This window comes from Symphalangus syndactylus, chromosome 7, assembly GCF_028878055.3.
Source record: "Symphalangus syndactylus isolate Jambi chromosome 7, NHGRI_mSymSyn1-v2.1_pri, whole genome shotgun sequence".
Taxonomy (NCBI): domain Eukaryota; kingdom Metazoa; phylum Chordata; class Mammalia; order Primates; family Hylobatidae; genus Symphalangus; species Symphalangus syndactylus.
The window spans coordinates 37,877,509-37,897,004 of NC_072429.2; the positions used below are offsets into that span (position 1 = coordinate 37,877,509).

At 44.0% G+C, this 19,496-nt stretch overlaps 1 protein-coding gene across 9 annotated transcripts in view; it reads left to right on the top strand.

The window, feature by feature from the left end:
* Positions 1-19,496, top strand: part of SH3TC2 (SH3 domain and tetratricopeptide repeats 2) — a 209,878-nt gene that overhangs the window by 101,533 nt on the left and 88,849 nt on the right. For 2 of the 9 annotated variants that reach the window (XR_010121867.1, XR_010121866.1), the window contains exon 17: positions 9,382-9,594. The exons of the other annotated variants lie outside the window; for them this stretch is intronic. The gene's annotated coding sequence lies outside the window, so the exon portion shown is untranslated. The remainder of the gene's footprint in view (positions 1-9,381; positions 9,595-19,496) is intronic. 9 annotated transcript variants of the gene reach the window in all.

Here is a 19,496-nt window from a genome sequence, read left to right on the forward strand (position 1 = left end):
TGGGATTACAGGTGCATGCCGCCACGCCCAGCTAATTTTTTTGTATTTTAGTAGAGATGGGGCATCCTGCATTTCTATAGGCTCTACCTCTAACCCACAGGGAGAAACATTGCTATTGATATGATTATTTCTGAGAACAATATCTTACATAGGTACAGTGGAAGTGGTTAACTCTTTCACAGTGTTCCTGCACTTTTCCCCACATTTCCTTCTCAAGACTGTCTTGCAAGGCTTGCTGATTGCCTATTCAACTACTCTTCTTCCTCCCATCTTCTTTGCTGTGGAGCCCAGCTCTATATTATGACAGAAATGCCAGGATATTGCTTTGCTAGCCTTCTACAGGGCCTGGAGGTGGTCACATGACCCTGTTCTGGCTAATGACAGAAAAAGGAAGTCTTCAGAGAGGCTTCTAGGAAATAGTTTCTTTTTCATAAGACAGCCATAGTGCAAGAGATTCCCTATTCCTTACTTTCTGTTTCTAGATGTAGCTTTGTGACATTTGGATGTGATACTTGGCTTTGTGGTAATGAGATGTGATATTTGGAGCCGTGGCAGCCATCTTGGGCCAGGATGGGAAATGATTTGCGGAAGACCATCAAAGGGAGGGTGAGAGATAAGAAGATCCTGAGCTCCTGGGACCTCCCTGAGCCTGGAACCATCTCCATTTGGAGGATTCTCATTACACTAATGAGAAACTAATACTAAAAACTTTCTATTAAAACCACTTAGGATCAGATATTCTGTTACTTTGCAGCCAAAAGCATCTTAATTCAAACAGTTGGGTACTACAACCTCTAGTTTACATAATTTTTAAACATTTAGCAAAAATGCATATAGTTCTTACTATGTGTTAGGTACTGTCCTGAGGGTATTCTGTGTGTTAACTCATTTAGTTTTCATAATGATACTATGAGACAGGTATTATTATGCCCATTTTACAGAAGAGGAAGCTAATGCCTAGTATGCTAAATACTGTATGAAGTCACACACCTGGTAAGAGGCAGAGCTAGGGTTTCATCCTGGGTTGTCTGGCTTCAGAGGCTATGGGCTTAATTGTTATGCCGTGCTCCCTCTCTAGTAGATAGGAAATGGTTTGCCCCAGGTCACATGACACAGGTATTCTTCCAGCACCTGGTGCCACCCTTCATTTGGAGCAGACACTGGAACAGTCTGTAGACCCACCCATCCATCTCTTCACCAGTGTGCTCTCCACTGCTGTCTTTCTTCATCATCCTTAAGCTCATTATAGTCCTGGATTTTAGTGGGTGCTAAAGCCAAGGACTAGATTTGAAGCCTCTTTTCTGCCCACCTGCTGCTGTTTCTTCCTCCCTCCTAGCTGCAGGCATCAAACTGTTTCTGGCCAGGTAAGCACAGGAGGAGGGTACAGGAGGGCAGGTCCCCTGTGCTGTGCGTCCCACCGAGGGGATATTGTGTGGTGGCCATGTGCACTGGGTTTGGAGTCAGATAAAGTTAAGTTCTGCAACTTCTAGCTGTGTTAACATGGGAAAATCCCTTCTCCTCTCTGAACCTCAGTGTCCTCTTCTGTACAATGGGATAATAATGACCTAACCAATAATGTTCTTTGAATGTTAGATGAGGCATACCATATAAAATGTTTAACGAAGAATCTGACACCCAGAAATCACCCAGTAAGTGAAAGATACTGTTATGAGTGATATTACTTTTTCAGTTCTCATTATCACTATGTTTTAAGTCATTTGTGAGCTAAAATGTCTGGAGACCACCTGCTCTGTGTGAAGTGGAGGAAATCTTGGGGCATCTAGGAGGGAGGGAGAGGTGCAGATCTAGGGCAGGATCTTAGCTCAGCTGTGAGATCTCAGTGGCTGTAAAGGGTGTGTGTTGCCCGAGACAATCCCCAAGTGCCTTTCCCAGCTGGAACAGACCACATTGTGATATGCATCAAACAGATGGCCTGCATTCTCTGTAGGAGCCTGCACAGCCCAGGTGCAGCTACCGTCATTGAGGGCCCTGATTCGGTTGTTTCTCCAAAACTGGCCAAAGCTGCTAGCAGGTTTCTGTCCCATTAGCCACCAGCATGACCAGTGCCTGGTGTCTGGCATGAGGTGAATGGTTAATAAGCCTGAGCTGGATGAATGAATGAACTCCAGTATGTGAGGGAGTGGTGCCTGTGACCCCTGAAGGTGGAGCAGGTTTGGTTTCTTTTAGTATAAATATTTAGAATATGACCATGATTGCAGTTTTTGGCAAGAGTGAATCACTTACTCATGGTCATGGCCTTGAACCTAACCAAACCACCAGCCAGCACCAGAATAAACTGCACAGAACCGCTGGCCTCAGCCAAAAGGAAATTGAATTTCTATTGACCTATGAGACAGGTCCAGTTTTTTTTTTTTCTTTTAAATTTTTTACAAACAGTACAATGTCTAGTAAATCTGACCAAACCAGATACCTCTATTTATTTTTTTCTAAAACCTTGAACTGGAACAAAATTAGACCCCACATAATCCTTATTTATAATATTACTCAATATGTGCAAATAGTAATGATGTTAACTAACATTCATAGGGCAATGCTATGTGTATTATCTCATGTATTCCTCAAACACACCTATGAAGTAGGTGCTATTTTAATTCCCATTTTACAAGCAAGGAAAATTTGACAGCTAAATAACTTTTGCCAAGGTCACGCAGCCATTAGAAGGCAAAGTGAGCATTTTAATCATTTGAATCCAGGTCCACTTGATTCCCAAGCTGGTGCTCTCAGCTCTCTGGCTCTCCTGTGTTCTCAGTATCAGCGACAGCTGTAGTTTATTTGGCATACATTGTGAGGCAGTCACAGGGCTGAGCATTCTTCACACATGAGCTTGGTCAGTCCCTCCACAGTACTATCAGGAGTTCACCATTGTTAGCTCCATTTTAGCGATGAGGAAACAGGCATTTCATGAGATTATGTAACCTGCCTGCCGTCTGTGGATGGTGGTGCTAAGCTCTACATGTGGAGTGATGGAGCTCAGCAAGCTCCAGGGCAACAAAGAGTGGGAGACTTTTCCAGTGTCACACAGTGAATCAGTGGTTGAGCTGGAACAGAACTTCATTGAAGACTTTTCATTCACTGCTAGGAGAATGTTGTAGTTAACAGTGGGAGGGGGACCAGCTATAAGGTCAATCTGCTGTGTCACTTGCTCTGGTGGCAGGAAAGAGTTTAGTGGATTAGAGCATATACTTTGGATCATACAGACGTGTGCTCAGGGCCACCATGGGAAAGAGCCTTCCTCTCCCTGAGCCTCTGTTTCTTCTTCTGTAGAATGGAACAATAACCATAGGCCTGCCTCTTGGGTTTGCTGGAGAAGAAAATGAGAGAACACACATTAAATGTCTGGCACAATGACTGCCATGCAGTTAATATGGAATAGCTGTTGTTGTTATGTTGTTAATTGAAATGATCCATGATCCAAAAGAGGCTTGGAAACACTGCACCATATGGAGAAGGCTTGAAATCCACTTCGCAATGACTGACTTGTGATAGGAAGGAGATGTAAAGGCTGAAGAGTGTCTATAAGCGGTACACAGGCACTTGGGACACATGAACACATACATACATACATGCTCCTGAAACCTGCACACACATGTACTTGTGGCATATGTACACTCATATACACGTGCACACACATGTACACACAATATACTTGTACACACATGCTCACATACATGCACCTGCATATGCTCTCACATGGACACACACATATATGGACAATATACTCATGGCATCTATGTTTTCATACATGCATCTGCAACCCGCACACACGTGCACTTGTAACATACACATGCACACATAACATACTTGTGGCATACAGATGCTCTTACACATGCACACACATGCATGGATACATGTGTCACACACAATACACTTGTAGTATACACATGCTCACATGCATATGCACACACATACATGCACACACATATGCACGTGCACACACATGCATGTGCACACACACATTGCATCTGCACACACTGTCTCCCTTCCTTAGCCTAGAGAACACCTACACATCCTTTAGCTCTCAGCCCAAAGGTCACAGCTTTAGGGCAGCCACTTTGACCCAGGCCAGGACACTCAGGCTGAGCTATCTTGGCACCTAGCACCTCCACCTCTCATCCAAACTGTCCTCTCTCAGCCCATGGGTACTTCAGTCCCAGGCTCTGTTGCCGTCACTCTAGGGAGCTTCAGGGTGCTCAGGGATCCCCCTCAGTTTGCATCTCATTGCATGTCACTGAATAATTATAATAAGTTGCTTAATTCTACAATTTCTGCTAGAAGGCCAGTTCTGTGAAAGGCAGGAATAAAGCTGACTCTTCTCTACAGATCAGAATCATTTGATGCAGACTGGCACATAGTATGTCTTCAATACATAGATGCCATTGATTGAACAGAACCACCAGGATCTCATTTGCATGCAAGCTGAAGAATAAGCTTATTCATATTGGGGTTACCCTGCACAAGATGTCTCATATGGGGTTTTTAGCCACGGGGTCTCTAATGATTTGGAGGCTCACTCAGAGGAAGCCAAGCTTCAGAATGTTGTATAAATTGGTAAAAAAAAAAAAAAAAAAAAAAAAAAAAATCTAACTTTCAAATGCTTTCCTAGTCGCCAGGAAAACACATTTTGGGGGAGAGAATGTCTAACAAGTCTGAAATGTAGACAACTCCTTATTGCTTCTGACTGCACTTTCTCCTGGGAGGTTAGGGGACACCAGCAGTTGCCATGAGTAAGACTGACCAGTCACTGTCTGGGCTGAGGCAGACTGCTTTCTTTATTTTACAGCAGTAGGGAGGCCCTTGTTAGACATAATGAAGGCAGAGGTTGATGGGCAGATGGAGATGAGAAAGACAATGCATGGTGGTAAAAAGCAGGTGGCTCAGCTTAGAGTCATTTATTTTAATTCATTCATTTATTTAAGAAATAGGTCTGGGCACTTTCTAAGTGCCCAGGCACCGTGTTAGCTGCTTGGGATATAGGAGAAAATGGGATAGACGTAGTCCTTGACCTGGGGGTGCTCAAGTTTAGCTGTGGAGGTGGACAAGGAAATAGGAAACCAATATGCAGTGTGATCAGTGCTCCAGGGGGATTCAGAAGAGGAGCTCCAAGGAGAGTGGTGCTGGCTTCTGGAAGAAGGGATGTCTAAGCCAAGATCTGGAGGATGAGCCAGGCTAGGAGATGGGGAAATGTGGTATGAAGGAGGAGAACAGTCAGTAGGCAGACCTCAAAAGGAGAGACATGGCAGGAGTTCAAAGTGGCAGCAGCAGGGTGGGGGTGGTGGCAGGGAGGGCAGGGTCCCGTCATGCACAGCTCATTCCTGAGGACTGCTCCCTAGGGTGATGGCAACAGAGCCTGGGACTGAAGAGCGCATGGGCTGAGAGAGGACAGTTTGGATGAGAGATGGAGGTGCTCACGGGAACTGGAGCTTTGCATGAGGCTGTGGGAGCCTGGTGGGAGTGTCTCTGGGGAGCAGTGATGCGGACCCAGCTGCTGCAGGCCTGGCTACTGGGGATGTGGGTGAAGGAGATTTGCTGTTCACTGCTTTCTCCCCTGGCAAATGGACAAGGAGGCCTAGATGACTGCTGAGTCCCTCCCAGAACTGCTGTCTGAACACTGGGAACTGTGTGTCTCCCTCCCTCCCACAAACCACCCCATGCCTCTGTCTCCCTGGCCCAGCTCTTTCCATCCTGCAGTATCCACTTTGGCTGCACCAGGCCCCCTTTTCTCTATCACTACCCAGAAGCTGCATCACCATGACCAGCTCATGTCACATCTCCGGGCCTCAGTTTCCACATTAGTGAGAAACTGATGGGAATAATAACACCACCTACTTTTTCAGCCTTGTCTTCTGCTCATTACCCAGGCAACCCTGGCCCGCTCTCACTACCTCAAGCTCACGGGGCTCTTTCTTGCCTAGAGTTCTTTGCCTTTTCCTTCCTTCCAATCCCTCTCCCACTTTTGCCTTGATAATTATTCCTCATGTTTCAAACCCAAGCTGAAATGTTGTTTCTTCAGAGAAGCCTTCCTGAAGAGGGGCCACCACTCATATTCTTCATGAATGCTCTGCATATTTCCTTCCTGACTCTCACCCCAGTGGTGTACACCTTACTTTTGCATAATTTCTGAATGTCTCCTTCCCTCCCTAGGATATAAGCACCATGGGCAGTGAAGATCCCTGACATGCTCATTGCTATATCCTTTCACCTGGCACTTTCCCAGGTATAGATTAGGCACTGGGCCATGAGTTGCTGAATTAATAAATGACAATCTCAATGGGTTTAATACTCTCCACATGTATGTAAGTTACTAATTATACTCAAGCCAGACCTCTAAACTAACTTAAGCTCAGTTTAATAACACTCAGTTATTAACTCAGCTAAATAACTGATTGCAGCTCAATTTGATAAGCAAAGCCCATCACAAAAGTATAGTGAAACATGGCCCTGGCCACTAGAGGGAGCTGTGAAGCCATAAAGCCGGGTGGCCTCTAGGACCCCAACCCCCTGTAGAGAGGTGGAAGTCTAATGTTCAGTCATTTTCTATTCAATCCATTCTCTAAAGTCTATAGACTGTTATGAGTTGGAACGCTAGGGAGAGCCTGTTTAGTTCAATCTGGACACTGAGGCCCGAGGGAGAGCAAGTTCCCTCTGCCTCCCAGGGCTTCATGGCATAGACTTGTTTCTAGCCATGGCAAAACTCTCTCTCTTTTTTTTTTTTTTTCCAATATTTCTATTTTCTATTATGTAGAAGAGATCATTGTAACTTCTGTCTGTCCATATGTATTGACTTTCTACTATGCGCTGGGCACTGTGTTAGGTGCTAGACACTCTGGTGTACAAAACAGGCCCCTGTCTCAATAAGTCCATCGTCTAGTTGGAAAGACAAATGTCAAAAAATACTACATAGCTACCAACTGTGACTGGTGTGAAGTAGAAAGACAATGTTTGGAGACAGATAATAACAGGAACACCCGATTCATTCTCAAGTTCATCCTGAGAGGAAGAGCCATGTAGCAGAAACCTGGAGGCTGTGCAGGGCTGGCAGAGGGACCAGAAGAGCAGGCCTTCTGCCCCACATGGCTCTCTGGCTTGCCCACTGCTGCTGGGTGAGTCCCGCCTCACCTGTGGCCTTCTGCTTTGCCATCTGTGTAATTGTGCACGCATTTCAAGCCTGAGGTTTTGATTAGGAGGGGCTTGTACCTTAGCTATCTGGGGCAGCTGGTGTGTGGCTTTCGCAGCTGGTGTCAAAGGAGCCTGGGGTCCAGCTCTTGAGTGGAAGGGGGCTTCTGCATGGATGGCCTCACACTGAGCAATGGGCCAGGAGCTGTGGGGCGGCTTTGTTCCAGGCATAGGAATACTGCAGCTTTAAGACCTAGCACAGGTGTGGCTCTTGGACTGCCTGCATCCAGTCACCTGGAGAGTTGCTTAAGTAGAGAGATTACTGGGCTCCACCCCCAGAGATAAGGCAGCTCTGGAGGAGGGCCCAGGAATCTGCATGTTAATGAGCTCTCTAGGTGACTCTGATGCATACTGAGGTCTGGGAACCATTTCCTTGGATCGTCTTGTAGAAAGGATCTGTGACACTCAGGCTTTGAACTGGCCTTCATTGTGTGCTCTATGTGTATTCCAAAAGAGTTGTGGTTAAGCAAAGATATTTTACAATTCAAATCATATCCTGAGTATACTTAGGGCTCTCACTTTAAAGAAGCTCCGTTTGTAATGTGAATTTCTATACCAAAGTATAGTTCTTTGGTTCTTGTGTGTTAATTTTCCTAAATGATGGGCATACCTAACTATATACTTCGTGGACTGATTAATTAAATAATGAATTGAAAACACCTGGAATCCAGCTTTGTAGGTTGCGGGAAGTCAGGGACCCCGAACGGAGGGACCGACTGAAGCCATGGGAGAAGAACGTGGATTGTGAAGATTTCATGGACATTTATTAGTTCCCCAAATTAATACTTTTATAATTTCTTATGCCTGTCTTTACTGCAGTCTCTAAACATAAATTGTGAAGATTTCATGGGCACTTATCACTTCCCCAATCAATACCCTTGTGATTTCCTATGCCTGTCTTTACTTTAATCTCCTAATCCTGTCAGCTGAGGATGATGTATGTCGCCTCAGGACCCTGTGATAATTGCATTAACTGCACAAATTGTAGAGCATGTGTGTTTGAACAATATGAAATCTGGGCACCTTAAAAAAAGAACAGGATAACAGCAATTGTTCAGGGAATAAGAGAGGTAACCTTAAACCCTGACCGCCGGTGAGCCGGGTGGAACAGAGCTATATTTCTCTTTTTTCAAAAGCAAATGGAGAAATATCACTGAATTCTTTTTCTCAGCAAGGAACATCCCTGAGAAAGAGAATGTGCCCCTGAGGGTGGGTCTCTAAAATGGCCCCCTTGGGTGTGGCCGTCTTCTATGGTCGAAACTATAGGGATGAAATAAATCCCAGTCTCCCATAGCACCCCCAGGCTTATTAGGAAGAGGAAATTCCCGCCTAATAAATTTTGGTCAGACTGGTTGCTCTCAAACCCTGTCTCCTGATAAGATGTTATCAATGACAATGGTGCCCGAAACTTCATTAGCAATTTTAATTTCACCCCGGTCCTGTGGTCCTGTGATCTCGCCCTGCCTCCATTTGCCTTGTGATATTCTATTACCTTGTGAAGTACGTGATCTTTGTGACCCATACCATATTCATACATGCCCTCCCTTTTTGAAAGTCCCTAATAAAAACTTGCTGGTTTTACGGCTCAGGGGGCATCACGGAACCTACCGACATGTGCTGTCTCCCCTGGATGCCCAGCTTTAAAATTTATCTCTTTTGTACTCTGTCCCTTTATTTCTCAACCCGGCCAATGCTTAGGGAAAATAGAAAAGAACCTACGTGACTATCGGGGCAGGTTCCCTGATATTGTAGAAAATCTACAGCCTTCATTTCCAGAGAGGGGAGAGGAGAAGATCTGTGGCAGAGGCACAAAGAATTAAATTTCAAAGCTCAGAGTTAAGCTCCTTCAGGATAAAGCATTTATTTATTGTCCGATTTATAATCACTGCCCATCTGGGACAGGTGAGCCCTGGCCCAGTGTCCCCCAAATGCAGCTAAAAGTCTAATGCCCTTGAATTTGCCATTGCTGAGGAGGCTTCAATCCCATGGCTCCTGCCAAGGACAGCAATCTCTGGGGTTGGGAACACTCTGATCCCCCTCATTCTGGGTTGCAAAAGAGCTCAGGTGGAGATATCTTGAATCATGGAAAAGTCTTGGCCCTTGGCAAGGAATATTTCATTCAGAGCCCTTATCTCCTTGATCTGCTGCTCCAGTCTCCTGGCTCATCTATAATTTTCCCATTTGTAGGGCAGTTGCAGGCTGGCCCAGGGCAGACCCAGCTGAGGGCAATGGTCCTTAGAGCTATGGCCACCCTGATGTGGATGCCTGGTGAGAGGCTTGTGAACAGAGAAGACTAACTGTGGAGATGCTGACCCATTTAGCTTTTACCTGTCCCAAGATGGCTGGAGATCTCTGGGAGAGAGAGAGAGGTAATGAGGACTCGGTTTTGACCAAGGAAAGGTAAGTAAGAACTAAGGTGACAGGTCTCTTTTCTCTGGTGGCTATTCCAAGTCATGCCAAATCACTGACCCAACCTGTTGGATCAGAGAGAACAAGCCACTGGATTTAGGGCCTAAAGATGCCCTATAATTTGCACTGGTGGAGAGAAAGGAGATGGAATTCAGAGGGACTTGGGAGACAAAATAAAAATGACAGAAATAGGAGATCAGTAATAATGGAAGAAAGGACCCATGGAAGAGAAGAATGGAGAAGAAGTAGTTATAAATGCTAGAGAAAAGCATTGCTTTTAGTGTAATTCTTCATTGTACATATGAATTTTGTTGACATGTACACTTCACGTATGCTTCATGTGTGTACATGAATATTATTCACTCTCTCTCCTTTGACCTCCACTAGAGCTGTAAGACAGGCTGATCATTTCCAAGTTATCGACTGTATAATAAAGATGAAGCAGACTCTCTCTCTTGGTATGGCTCTCTCCTTGAAGCCCCACTGTGGAACTCCATTAAGAAGCCACCAAGTTTGCTTTTGGCATAGGTTACCCAGAACCACTGCCACTCCTTGGCAGGAGAAGGGGTACTGGCTCCCTGTGACAAAATGAAGACTGTGGCCAGGGTACATTAATCTACTGATGCATTCATGAGGCATCAGAAGGAAAAGATAGGAGGGGAGAAGACTCAAAAGGAAGTTGACGGTTGCAAGAGAGCTAAGGCCTGTGCTGTGAATGTCTTATCAGGAATCTTATTCAGTTGGTCATAGGATAAGCGACAGAGCCTGTGGAGCAGACTGGGCAGCTAGCTCAGGGCCTGCAGGAGTAGTGATCACGGAACCTGTTTCAGGAACTCCCTGCCATCGGGGATGAGAACATGGTTCCTGGAGTCAGACAGACTTGAGTTCAAGTCCCTGCTCTGCCACTTTCTAGTTGTGTTCTTGGACAAGACACATCATCTTAATGGACTGTAACTTCCTCATGTGTAAAGTGGGAATAATAATGACTGTGAGGACTAAATAAAATCAAGCTTAAAAAGCACTTCACACAATAGTAACCACTAAATAAGTATCAGCTAGAGTCATTATAAACATACTGAGTGCCATGAGTGGGTGACTTCTTTCCTTTTGCTTTTAAACATGCTCCTCTCCTCCAATTGGCAAATTCTTCCCTTGACTCCAACGTTTCTGGGCCACCATTTTACATCTCTTCTGCCTTCCCCACTCAAGTGAATTTTGACATTTTTTTTGGTTTTGAGATTCCATTTACTGAAGAACAATTAACCTCATTTTTGTGGACAAAGGAACTGAGTCTTAGAGATGTGAAGTAACATTGTTAAGTGGCTCACTGTGCCAGCACCATTACTCAAACCCAGTGACGGGCAATATGCTCAGCCACTGCCTTTACCAGGGATGACAGACTTCACTAGGGTTACAGAAAAGCACAGTAAATTTCTTGTTAGGAACATGCAGAGGGAGCTAGTCTCATGCACAGTGTCAGAAAACTTCCCCAGGGGTTATCCAGGCTGCCAGGGATCTGGGATTTTCACAGTGGAATGCCAGGGCTGGAGGGCCTTCAGGGATCATCTAGGCTAAGAGTTTCCCTATGAGAGTCTGAGGGATGCTTGAAGGAGCCTGGCACGTGAGAGTTTTTTCAGTTGCAAGAACTATGTATTCATTATAATAAATTATGAACCCCAAAGGTTGTGCTTTCACATTTATGAGGTGATCATTTCCTTTTACAATAAATACCTGCAAAAAGCAATATTATGTTAAAAATAGCAGCTGTGGTGCTTATGTATGGCAGCTCATGATCCCAGAAATCTCCTACCCGAAGTTTGGGAAACTGATTTTGTACAACTTTGTTATTTTGAGGAAGAGAAACAGATGCTCAGAGAGGCTCCATGACTTGCTCAACGTTATAGAGTCAGTTAGTGGCTGAATTTTGTCATATAAAAATGTATTTCATTTCCCCCAAATCCTAAGATAAGAGGAAAAGTGATACATTAAGTTTGAGTTTCAGGAGGCATTTGATAAATGACTTGCAGTTCTGCCAGCAGCCTGATTCTCTGATTAGGATCTGGCTGATGCTTTCCTGTTCTTTCAAATTAATTTCTCCTTCCAGTCTTTATCTGTCTCCCAGTTCTCCGTGGTGGTGAGACACTCAACTTTGGAGGGAGAGTTTGTGGCTGATGTCCTTTTGCTCTGCTGGCCCCTCGATCAGGAGGTTAAGTTCTGAACGTCAGCACCCTTACCTTCTGGTGAGGAGGACAGATGCTGGACTTCGAGTCTCATGGGCTCTGCTCTGCCTCCAACTTGTGGTGTAGACATGAGGATCCCCCTCTCTCTGGGTTGCCTCCCTTGGAGGGCTATCATGAAGGGAAAATGAGACTGGGTATTTCAGAACCTGAAAGCAGTGCCATCAAAGTGGTTGTGATCAGATCAATGCTCTCCTGTTTAGCAGCATGAGGCACATGAGCCGTGGCTGTGAACCATCTGCACTGACCCCATAGCACTGCCAGGACTGACCCTGCTCCGACCCGAGCCCAGAAACAGCTTCTATTCACTCCTCAGCTTTGCCTGCTCTTTCTTCGAGGAAAACATTGCCACTCAGAAAATACTATCCCATGTGGGATTTTATTTTGATTTTTACAATAAGCCTCAGAATAATGACTATTATTGCTTTTTTAGTACATAAGAAACTAAAGTTTAGACTGTGAAAGAGATCTGGCCCAGGTTACCCACCTGGTGGGTGGCTTGCAATCCTGGCTTTCAGACAGGTGCTCTTTTGCAGCTACCTGCAAGGTCGCCAGCCATCCTGCTCAGACTGAGAGTGCACCCCTCCTTCATTCCTGCATTTATCATGCAAACGTCCTGAGGTCTTCAATTTGTGCATGGGGAAATAGATTACCATCCTCAGAAATGGTGATGCATGCCTGTAAGCCCAGCTACTTTGGAGGATGAGGCGAGAGAATCACTTGAACCCAGGAGTTCGAGGCCACAGTGAGCTGCGTTTGCACTACTGCACTCTAGTCTGGGCAATAGCGAGACTGTCTGAAAAAAAAATATGGATCTTGTAACTATATTAGGAAAATCAGCTCTTTTCATACAAGGGGACCTGTTTGTGACAGTTGTAGGCAATATCATAGGCAATATTTTTCATTAGAAGCTGGATTTCTAGAAGAATTCAGGCAGTATACATTCTTTGCATCTAATATAGACATTCCTTTTATCTGCTCATCCAGTTATTATTATTATTATGAATATATATTTGTAGTAGTGAAGCTGGGCTTACGGGCTTGCATCACCATTTCTGAGGATGGTGATCTATTTCCCCATGCACAAATTGAAGACCTCAGGACGTTTGCATGGTAAATGCAGGAATGAAGGAGAGGTGCACTCTCAGTCTGAGCAGGATGGCTGGCGACCTTGCAGGTAGCTGCAAAAGACAGAACCAACAGGATGTATATCTACAGGCTACAGATATCTCTATCTCTGCCTCTATTTTTATCTCTACCTCTACACACAGAGAGAGATTTTAGGGAATTTGGTCACTTGATTGTGGAGTTGACAAACCCAAAACCTGCCAGGTTAACTGGCGTGCTAGAGACCCAGGGAAGAGCTGATATTGCAGTTTGAATCTGAAGGTGGTCGGCTGGCAGAATTCCCTCTTCCTTGGGAGACCTCATCCTTTTTCTCTGAAGGCCCTTAGCTGATTAGATAAAGCCCTTCCACATGACTAAAGGCAAATTGCTTCACTCAAAGTCTACAGATTGAAGTGTTGTTCTCATCTAAAGAATCCTTTCACTGCAACATCCAGTTATGTTTGACCAAATAGCTGAGAACTGTGGCCTAGATGAGCTGGCACCTAGATTAACCATCACAATGTGTAAATATATAATATGTAGAATAACACAAACTAATCTGTACTGAATATTTATTATCAGCAAGGAACCATTATTTCATTGAATAATTCCTAATTATGATTATTGTACAGTACCTGATACATAAATAGAAATAAATTCTGGTTTCAAGTTTAGAAGGTAATTCAGAGTGGAGGGAAGGAAGGGGGGTTGGCATCAGGTAGACTTGAGTTCAAGTTCTAACTGCCAATGTCTAAGTTGGGCAAGTTACTTAATCCCTCTAAATCTCTTTTTCCTCATCTGTGAAACAGAGTTAAAAATAGTGCTCACCTCATCAACACAGCGTGTGCTTGATACATATTTATTGACCAAATGAATGCTGAGGGAATCTCTAGAGTTGTTAAAAGATTTAAAGGAGATAATTTATCTAAAGGTCCCATAAGGTGCCAGGCACATGAGGAGAAGACAGTTGAGCTGCCTTTATATTACGGTTATTTTTCCTCCTAACATCTGCAAACAACAGAGTCACGGCTCGCTGCTGCTGGGATTCACCTAACAGGGACTCAGGGAAAGGAGTGGTTTTCTGGGAGGTCTTGCTTCTAAAGGCCAGGATTAAACAGAAATCTCCCTGGCCTGAGTCAAGGGCTGTTTTTTTCTTACTTCCTTGGCATCCCTCTCAGGGCAGCCGGTTCTCACTGCTCCAGAACTCCTTTGTTGGAGCTCTGGCTGTGACTGGGCTTGGCAGGGAGCAGTCTCTGAAGAACCAGGTAATGTGGTCTGGAGCCTGGTGAGTTTCCTACATCTCTGCCAGCACACTCTGCTTCTCTTTTGCAACTCTGCCATCAGCCCTGCTTCACAAAGCTCAATTTACTGCCTCTCCATAGAAAATAGCTGCCTCCTCCTCCTAAGGTATACGACCTACCCTTAGAGACTCTATCAGTTAGGCTAATCACTCCCATTTATTCTGAAACAACTTGTACTGTGTATGGGATTAATTAATTATGAGGACATCAAGAGTACTATAAAGTGCTTTGTATTCATAATTGATTCATCATTCAATAAGTATTATGGTGTACTAATGGGTGGAATCCAAGCTCTGACACTTACTGGCTGTGATCTTGGTCAAATTTCTATCTTTCTTATTCATAAGTTTCTTTATCTGTAAAATAAGAATAATACTAATGCCATCTTAAAAGGGTTATTAGGATGCTGGAGTGAATTAGTATATATAAAGCACATAAAAACATATCTGCACACAGTAAGTGCTCAATAAATAGTAGCAATTCCTATTCTCCACAGACTTTATTACAGATTGAGACAAGTGTTCTACAAAAGCCAACAGGATGCTTTGACACAGACACACATAGTGGGCCAGGGAAACAACTTAGAAGTGCAGGTAAGGGAAAGGCTCACTGAGCTGGTAATATTAATTTGAACACTGAAGGATGAGAAAGAGAGGGAAAAAAGAAATAATAAGGAACAGTATGTGTGAAAACTTTGAGGCCTCAAATAACTTGGCATATTTATGAGATTAAAAAAAAGGCTCATGTGGCTGGAGCAAAGGGAAGGAAACAATAGCAGTAGTTAACACTTACAAAGTACTCACCATATGTCAAATGCTGTCTGGGTGGTTTATTTATGTTTACTTACCCGATCCTCAATGACAACCATAGGAGGAGGCACTATCATAGCCTAGACTGGGTCATGTCATGACCGTTCACACTTCATACCTTCTTGCTGCCTATAGAATTAAGTGCAAACTCTTATCTTGGTACATCAGATGCCTCGAAATGTAGTTTCAACATAACTTTCCCATTCCATGTCTTTTCTTTGTTTTGCTGTCTACCTTGAAATTAATTTTTACTTACACAAGTAATACATAAATATACTTTTCTTGTAAAAACTTAAAACAATATAGTAAAATTAAGGTTCTCCTACTCCACTTCTATCTTAGGTACCTCACAAAGGAAATAATGCAATTAGTTTGCCATAAATCCTTCCAGATATTTCTATACATGTATCGATTTATATATAAACCTAAAGATTATATAAAACTATAGAAAACATATGCAATTGGTTTATTATTTTTAAAGAATAAACATTAATCAAACACTACAGGACATATTGGTCTGCAACTTCCTTTTTTCTATCAATATATATTCCATGTTGCAGATTTATGTCAACTTAAAAAATTGCTGCAGAGTATTCTGTACTATTTCTCAAATAGTGAACATCTGAGATATTTCTAACTTTTTGCTCTTACCAGTAATGCTGAAACAAACACTGTTATCAGTTAGGGTCTAGTCAGGAAAACAGAAAACATTCTTAGGCACTTCAAATAGAGGGGATTTAATGCAGAGAATTGGTCACCAAGGGGATAAGAGACTTGAGAAGCCAAGTAGGAAGGTGAGGCTATTTAGAGACTAGGAACAACAGGAAGATGTGACCCCCCCTACAGCTGGAGGGCACTCCTAGGAGGAAGTGGTGTTGGCAGAGCACAGAAGTCAGGGCAGGCGCTGTGTTGGGAGCTAGGACTGTGAAAGGTGCTCTGGGACAGAAGGGAAGAAACACCTTAGTTTCTCTTTTCCTCCCTCTAGCTTTTCGCCAGTGCCTCCCATTGGCCAAATCTGCCCAGAAGCCAGTGGGCAAGGAATCCTGGGAATATAGTTCCCAGCAATGAACAGAGCAGGGAGTGCATTTGACAGCAAAGTGGCAACAGATAGCTTTATGAATACCTCTTGGTACAATTGTTTGTGTTTTTCTAGCACAGGCAATGCCAGGAGTGGGGTTACTGAATCATAGGATCATATACCTTTTAATTTAGTACGTGCTGCCAAATTGCTCTTCAAAGTGGTTGTACAAATGTACATTCCCACTAGCATTGTATGTGTGCACCCATTTTCCAACCTTTGCCAGCACTCAATATTAACAAATGTGTTCATTTTTGCTAATATGATTAGTATCTACACTTATTTCACCCTCCACACAGCCAATTGTCCAGGCAGGTCAAGGCCCTGGGGGTGCTTGCATTACTCTATTCCAGTCCTAGGAAAGAGTCAAGACAGGGCTTTAGAAGCTTCTTTTCAAAAACCCAACCCTAGGGGCTCTGGAGCTTTCACCAGCTCCTTTTGTCTCAGCCTATTTTTGTCCCCAAAGGATTTATGAATTAGATCTCTGTTTATTTTCATGATGTCCCAGGGCCTTGGAGGAGGTGAGGACTAGGTGTCCTTGGCACGCCTCAGGACTTAGGCAGGTTCTCTGAAGTCCTCATTGTGATGTGGCATCTCACCTCTCTGGGAGCAGGCCACAGTAGTTTTATAGTGGCCACCAGAGAGTGGCCAGTATAAGGAGAGGGTGGTGGCAGGTATAAGGAGTGGAGGAGGGTCGTCAGTGTATTGAGGAATTACCAGTCAAAAGATGTGGGCTCTGCTCTAGTTTCTGCCATTAAGTAATCCTTGAGAACCTCTTGCTTTGGGTTACATGTGCCCTTTAGGGGCATAGAGGAGACCTCCTACTATCCAGGGAACTCCTACTGCCAAAGTTGGAAGAACCCTCTGGAATCATCTCGTGCAGACCCTCTCCTTTTGCCAGAGGGAAACCTAGGCTCAGAGAGGTAAATGAACTTGCCTAAGAGGTCAGCTCAAGCTGGTGGTAGACCTTGAACTAGACTCTCCATGGTAGGCTGAAGAATGCACACATTCCCACCCCATCCACCAACCTATCCATGTCCTAATCTCAGGAACCTGTAAATGTTACCTTATCTGGAAAAATGGTCTTTGCTGATGTGATGAAATTCCCAAGAGTGTGAGAATTAAGAGATTGTTTTAGATTATCCAGGCAGGCCTTATATGCTACCCCAGTATCCTTACAAAATAGAGGCAGTTAGAGATTACTGAAGCAGACAGTTGAGCGAAGCAGCCACAAGTCAAGGAATGCTCACAGCCACCAGAAGCTGGAAGAGGCAAGGAAGAGTTTCTTCCCTTGAGCTGGTCCTGCCAACACCTTTGGGCCCAGGGATAGTGATTTCAGATTTCTAAGATGGTGAGAGAATAAGCTACCAAGTTTGTCGGAATATGTTACAGCAGCCACAGGAAACTAATTCGTTCTCCATCTCCTGGTTTCTCCTTCACTATACTAGCTGTTTCTTTATGTTTTCTTTAATTACCCACTTCCACAGTTCTCTGCACAAATGATATCAGAGTGGACTTTATATTTGCCTTTGAGTTTCCTGACCTCAGGATCCCATCCCTGACCATTCCTTTCAGCAACCCCCTACATGTCATGTTAGGAGCCTGGGTTTCTGCAGTAATACCATGAGCTGAATTGGGGATGTATAGCTGCTGAAAGACTGAAGGTTGTTGGGTGTTGGGAAAATAAGTGCCCATGATCAGGGCTTGTGGGAGACCTGGGTTCTTATCTGAGTTCTGCCTCTAATTTGCTATGTAACCATAGACAAGGACATTCACAGTTCTGGACCACAGCTTTCCACAAACACAAGACAAAGAGGTTGATCCGATCAATTTTCCCAAAGGGTGGCTCACATAACCCTAGTGGTATCTGAGATGATTTCAGGCAGTAAAATGCTGAGTCACTGAATAGCACTGATTGGCAGAGTCAATATTCCCTTTCCAATTCTGAGTCAGTTCTTCCTCAAGGAAAAAGTCTTAGTTAATGCTAACATCTCCTTAACCACATTTTAAAATGTGCTGATCTCCCCTTTTACTGAAATTTGAGTAGACTCCAGGCTGAAAGCCTTTAGCAGGTGATAACCGTCAAATTTAATAGAACTATTTTTATGATGTTTTTACTTTACAGTTACCTTCTATTTTTGGCAAAGTATACTTGTTTTTCATTTCTAGCAGTGTATCAGTCAGGATAAGCTAGGTTATATCCTGGTGACAAACACTCCAGCTATCTCAATGGCTTAATACAACAAAGTTTTTTTCTTGCTCATACAAAGTCTGTTGTAGGGCCACATGACCCTATAGACCTTAGAAAACCTAGGCCATTGCTTTCATCAGAATCCCCTGTCCAAACACAGATTGCTGCCTCCTCCTGCCCAGAGTTTCTGATTCAGTAGCTCTTGGGTGGGGCCAGAAAATCTGCATCTGTAACAAGTTCCCAGGTGATGCTAATGCTGCTGATTTGGGAACCACACTTTGAAAAACTACAGCTCTACAGCAACTACTCTCAGCTGGTGACTTAGCAATCCAGGTTCAAGGTGAATCCTTGAGCATCTCCACCTGGAACATGCAGCCTGCTTGTCAGAAGCAGCAGCACTGGAAAGATTCCCAGTAGTAATTAATTGCCCTGGCTGGCTGGGAAGTGACACAAGTCTCTTCTTCCCAGCCAGAATCATCATGAGGCGCCACCTAACTCAAGGCAGAGTTCAAGGAGGAGGCAGGAGGTATAGGGAGTTATCATCCTCCCAGGTGCCTAGAGAGACAAGAGGACTGAAGAGGGTAAGCAACTGGGGAGAAGTCTCATCTAAAACTAGGCATTTTAATAACAGATAATGATTAAAAATTTCCTTTAAAGAAAAAGTTCTTAAAGCAAAATGTCACTTAAAGAAAAATTTAAGGTAAAGAATGGTAGAGAGGGTACATGCTATGGCAAAAATAAAAAAGGGGGTATGAAAATGGGCAGTCGGAAAGGTCTGTCATCCTGTGCTCCTATTGCACTGTCATAGTCAGTGACAGAGACTATAGAAATCACCCTGCAGAGATGTTCAGGCCACGCACTGCTGCCAGGAATCCCCGCCTGAGCTTTCCAGGAGTTACAGCCTGGAGGGATGCTGACCTCGTATCTCCTCCCTTTCTGTGCTCAGAACTTTGTATTCTCTCTTTCTCTTCTTATACCCCATCCTCTATTGTCTATTTCAACATGTTGGAAAAAACAAAAACAAAGACAAAGGATGATTGAATACTTTTGTCCTCTAGGTAACAGCCTTTTGCTAGTCACCACCAGCCTTCATACCTGGCTGACTCCTTTTCCCTCAGTCTCCCATGGCTCCTGAAAATATAAAATGAGACTATGCTTTGGACAGAAGAG